The 6,000-nt window shown below is 42.0% G+C and overlaps 1 long non-coding RNA gene across 1 annotated transcript in view; it reads right to left on the bottom strand.

Annotated features, from left to right (window-relative positions):
* Positions 1-229: 229 nt before the first annotated feature.
* The window catches only part of LOC309849320, a 43,948-nt gene continuing 38,177 nt past the window's right edge, over positions 230-6,000 (bottom strand). The window contains exon 3 of the long non-coding RNA XR_014303652.1: positions 230-393. This is a non-coding gene — a long non-coding RNA (uncharacterized lncRNA). The remainder of the gene's footprint in view (positions 394-6,000) is intronic.

Raw genomic sequence — 6,000 nt, 5'->3', positions numbered from 1 at the left:
CCACGGGTCACCATGCTGGTCCACAAAATTCCTTTTAATTCCAAACACAGCAGAATTATTACTCTTCATTCTGCCTACACTATGATTATGCAGGCATTGGCTGGGCTGGCCTGCTGTGGATACCATGTTTTATTGTGTAACTTGAGTTATAAATCTCAAACAGCCAACATATAAGGTAGCTTGTGGAACACAGTCTTCACGTAAATTAAAAAATGTTCATACCTCTGGCGCAGGTGACAACTCTTTTATCAGAGCTACTCATTCCGTTGTTTTATACACAATAGCGTGGCTTTCTTACAGGCATTACTTTCCAACTGGATGAAGAAACTGCCCATCGCATTTGACAGTTTTTAATGAGAGTGCCCATCTCATATTAACACTTGGAGTTATCTCCTGCAATCAAAGCAACAGAAGCTATTTTATCCAAAAGATGATAAGTTACAATAAGACATTAAACCAGGTCGTGATTTATGAATGTGTCACATGTTCTCCTTTGCATAAGGAGTTGATGTAATCTAGAGATATCACAAACTCTGGCTTCAGACTCTGTCACACTGACCTCTGCAGCATGACAACCACAATGGGGACGACAACCATTCACCACAGGGGCAGCCAGCCCCAGGGGAGTTAGCACTTCTTAACTGACAATGTTCTTGCATATGCACCAGCTCCTTAGACAGTTCCTCTTTTTTTTTAGTGATGAGAGCAGCAGGCCCAGAGGAAGCAAATGACTTGTCCAGGTCCTATCAATGTACGGAGACAAACGTAAATACTTTCTACCCTAAGCCCATTGCTTTTCCACTGTATCACACTTCTGTTTCAGAAAAAACATCTCACCTAAAATAAACATCACTTATCCAGGCTTACCTTGAGTCACTTTGGGAAATCAGCTTTACCTCTCTATTCTCATTTTCTTCATTTGCTTTTTGAAAAAACAACAAGTACTTGTAATTTCTCTCTGTCAAATAAATAAATAAAATCTTTAAAAAAAAAAAAAAGAAGAAGAACAACAAACCAACACACTGTTTTCCCTCTTCTATCATTGTAGAGAGCAAACAAAATGATACGTGCGAAACACCCAACAAACTGTGAAGTGCCAACCAAAGGAAAAGGAATTATTCTGGTTTTCATCAAACATTTTTCTATCAGTGTTGATGATTGCTTCCTTTTAAAATTTATTTACACAGGACAAGGGAACTGGAAAATTTATTAAGGACACTGTCAGCAGCAGCAGCGCGGCCATGGGTTGGTTTCAGGAAGGGCTGAGCCTCAGCTCCTGTCGCCTCTGGTGGCCAGGTGGATTTGCTTTCTGCCATGCTCACACAGCGCATGGTGGCCAGGTGACGGATCCACTGGGGCAGGTGGCCAGAGCCTCACGCCATCCCACATGCCGCGGACGCGCATGGTTTGGACACCTTTGCCCAAACACAGACTAAGTGATAAAATGTATATGCGGTGGGGCTATCTGGTATTTTCTTCACTCGTCTTTGTAAGTAGGCATGACTGAAGAAGCACTAGGTAGCAGGTGGCCATGCTATGCATGTGGTTTCGAAAGTAAACACCAATAACCATGTGCTGAAAACTGGTTAAAAGTCCTTATTTCTCCCATAGTTGAGAACATACTAATTTCATTATCATGCACTGCGGGTCATGCAGATATGCTGACAGATGATCCAGCAAAATTAGAATACTGATACACGTGTGTATATACACATATATGCATACAGACCCAACACACACGTAAGCATGCACAATCTTACATATGCATATGTATGCAGATTTATACATATGCATATATGTGCACATAAACACACACATGCGTGTTTCCTTCCACACAGAAACAACTCTTTTGGTTCTTCTACCAAAACATTTAGTTTCATCTTAAAAAAGCAAAATGTCCTGCTTTCGTTTTGAACAAACTCTCTTCCTTCCTCCCTCACCCCCTCCTTCCCTACTGGTTTTTTGTTGTTGTTGTTGTTTTGCAATAAGCATTTACTGCTTTGTGGCATGGGCCACGTACCTGTAGGACAAAGATGGAAGGCACCATCCCTACTCCAACACTGAGGGACCCAGACAACTAAACTGACCCCTTAGAGTTCAGTGGCTGGGTGTTCTGACAAATGTTAAGTATAAGTGGCATGGGGCACATTGCCCACTTTGGAGTGACAGGATACAGCTTCCTATGCCAGGGGGTGCACGAGCTGTTTAAAGGATAAGGTGGTATCAGCAGATGGGGACAGGAGTGTCCCAAAGTGGCAGAGGGGCAGGTGTGGATGATGGCGTGGCAGCCCAAGAGGGCAGGGTTCTGCCAGGAGTTTTCTGGAGTGCGGCTGAGAGTGAAAAGGTTTAGTGGAGAGTGAGGCCTGGGTTGGGCGAAGGGCGCTGGGGGTGGGGCCGCGAATAATGAGCCAGGAGCGATGGAACAGGAGGTGAGTAATGGAGAACTTCGGATGCCACAAGGAGAAAATTAGAACGCGTGCTCAAGGGAGCCCTGGCTTATGCTCCAAAGGAAATCAGGGTGGGTTGAGTGAAAAATAAGGCTTCAAAGATTTGTATCTTGGGTTCTCTTCTTCTTTTGTCTTGGTTTTTCCGAGGCTCAGTTATTTCATGGAAATTAGATTTGCGTCAGCTGCATACAGATGGCCTGGTTCCCGCAGCCAGCTGACCGAGAAAGCTGTCAGATGCAGCAGGTCAGGTGAAGGAAGAAGCCTTGTGGATTTCAGTACGTGTGTGGTAGATGTGGGTTGCGTGATCTCAACAGGAACACAGTAGGAGAGGCAAGTCCGTGTGTTCCACGAACTTCCACTGCCCCGAGAGGACGGGATGATGACGGCCCCAGGAGGGATGGGAATTCTGGGTATTTGTGTACGAGGGTAGTCCTCCAGCCCTCATGCACCTGCTCTCAGGGGAAGCCTCCTGGGAGGGGTCTTGGCCACGGATTTCCAGTTCTACTCTGCAGTGGAGGAGGCCAGGATCTGGAGAGCTGCTGGAATTACCCTGTCTTTTCTCTGATGGCTGCGGTGGAGCCATCTGTCAGCTCAAGTGCCTCCTAATGACCTTCTCACCTTTTGTAGCTTCATTTTAAGGACAATTATGCTGTGGGTGAGTTTAGGAAAAATATTCCCTCTGCAATCGAAAGCTGCCTTGCTCCAAGCATGAACCTGTCAGGGACGGCAATGAGAAACACAATGTTCCCCGGCAGATTTTTCTAGTAAATCAAGGGCTACATCAATTCTCCACAGATTAGGGGCTAATATCTCAGTCCTCAGTGCATTTAAGGAAAGATATTGTGTCGGTTTCATTTTCATTTTTTTTAAGCTACATATTGCATAGTTCGAGAGTTCCCAATGGCAGAAGGAAACAGATAGGTTTGGCTTCCTAATTACATTAGGGAATATTATGTGTGGCTCTGGGCTCTGACTCCTTATGTTTGCTGCCACAGCACAAATAGAAGATTGCTTCTCCTATTTTTGAACCGTTTAGCTTCTCTGTTTCATTTTTTTCCCCCTCTGGCACAGACAAAAGCCTCTGAGTTACTTGCTACTTAGGCAAAATCCTGGAAGAATTCGAACCAAATGTAAACAGTGACAAAATCTTAGTGGTGGATGAAAGATGGTATTTATTTTGTATTTTAGTTTATACTTACATTCATTTCTTTGTCATGAAAATATATATTTATAGACAGGAAAACAATAAGGCTGGATCCCATTTGGAAAAATAAAAATTACTTACTTTCTAGTCTATTCTCCAAAAAGTACAGGGTGTGTCCATCATCTCTGTATTGCCCATACTATCTAAACTCTAAGTACTCATCTTTTAGTAAAAATCAAGGAAAGATATTTATGAATCTCATCCCCAGTAGGACAAAGTGTTCAAGACAGGGAACTCTTTGGTTCCTTTTTGCTATGCTAATTGAGGGTCAAAATAAGGTAATGGAAGTCAGTGGGTCTCAACAAAACCAAGTCATACAGTGATCACCAGGTGAGCCCCCGGGATCCAATTTCAATACACCTACTCAACCCAGTAACACTTTTTGAATACTGGACGTAACACGTATAGAGTTTTACTCCTTCTTTTGCTACATATGAGCAAAATATTAATGCCTATATCATGATTTACAGTGGTCATTTTTACTGCTATTGCCAGGGTAACCTGGAAAGAGGAATAACCTCTCTCTATAACACTAGGCTGATATTAAAAGGAGGACTTGCTGTGACCTCCAGAAGAATTGGAAAGTATTCACAGTGGGAGGGAAAAGAGTCTGTGATCAGACTGGTAAGGTCCAAGGAATTTTTCTAGTTAGTAGGGGCAATTTTTCTACTTGCATATTTAAGAACTCATGTATCGCATATGGTTAGATTGTCACTCTGGCCGTTTTATTCATTGACAAACAAATTTTAAATGTTATATTTATTTACATATGAAAATCATATGTAATTTTTGTTAATAGCTGATAACAGCTAACTTATCCTAAAAATTAAGAGCTAGACTCGACTCTAAATACAGCCCCTGATGGATGTACAAACTATAAATATCCCAAAATAAACGAGTGAGAAGTTGTCCGTATTTAAGCACAGAAATGGCATACACTCTACAGGAACATACACGGGTCACAAATAAGACTGAAGTTTGGGGAGGAGATGACTGGATCTTGCCAAGAGCCAGGATTGAGAATGCAAGGGAAGGGGAAAGATTTGGAGAAATTGTGAGTTCAGTTTTAGAAATGTTGAGTTTAAGAATCTATTGGCACATCCAAATAGCATGCCCAATAAGTTATCGGACACATACAACTAGAGCTCAGGGAAGCTTGGGGATAGTGATAAATTGCCTATGTCTTATGGATCTGGAAACGCTGGTCTACTCTCCCCTTTTGGATAAATGCTGCACTAGGTGCTGTTTCTGGTCCAGGATTCCAGGTAAGGCCAGACACTGAAATCATCAAGAAAGAGGATCAGGTAAATCAGTTTGGTTCACTCATCAAAATTCAAAGGGACAAGGTACAAAGGAAAAAAAGGAAAAACAATCACCACAACAAAAACAAGTCATGGGGGGTAAGCAGAAAAATGAGGAGAATGAGTGAAATTACAGGTGGGGGGTAGAGTTCTGAAGGACACCCTGAGTCATCAGAACAATGTTTTATACGGAGCTTCTAGAGTTGGGCCCTGCGTGGGGAAGAGGATAGCGTTTGTTTCCTGTGGCTGCTGTCACAAATTACCACAGACTTAGTGGCTTAAGATGACACAAAATTATTATCTAACAGTTCTGTACGCTGGAAGTCTGAAATGGGATCTACACATTAAAACAAGGTGTTGGAAGACCTGCATTTCTTCTGGAGTTTCTAAGCGAGAATCTATTGCCTTGTGTTTTCCAGCTTCTAGAGGCTGGATTCTTGGCCAATGGCTCCTTCCTTCTCCAAAGTATATCATCCCAACCTTTGATGGACAGATTACCTTCTCTAACTCTCTTACCTCCCTCTTAGAAGGACTCTTGTGATGACACTGAGATCAACATGGATAAGCTAAAATAATCCCCTGAGGTCAAAATCCTACACTTACTCACATCTGCCAAGTTCCTTCTACCACATGAGATAACATATTCATAGGTTCCAGGGATCAGGACACAGACATCTTTGGGAGAGTGATTATTCAGCCTACTGTAGGGAAGTAGAGAAAATCTAGGAAAACCTGATTCCCATTCAGAGGCATTTCCAGATTCAAGAAATCTTTCTTTTACAAAACTAGTCATTATTTATTCAGTGAACAATACTGCATGTCAGCTGCAGGTCACATACTTCATACATAGCTCCCATTTTGGAAATTTTCTTAGAGTAATTCAGTCCTTTATGGATATGAATTTTGTTCTTTAGTACGGACACCGAGTCTTATTGTAAATAAAGGTATGAACACTCTACTGCATCTTATGCAACAACTAAAAGCATGAAAAATATACAGAGACACAAAAATAATTGAGCTAATATATGTAAAATGTGAAAACAGATCA

This window comes from Mustela nivalis (genome assembly GCF_964662115.1).
Source record: "Mustela nivalis genome assembly, chromosome: 15".
Lineage (NCBI taxonomy): Eukaryota > Metazoa > Chordata > Mammalia > Carnivora > Mustelidae > Mustela > Mustela nivalis.
The sequence above is the reverse complement of the archived record's forward strand: the minus strand, read 5'-3'. Positions and strand labels throughout refer to the sequence as shown.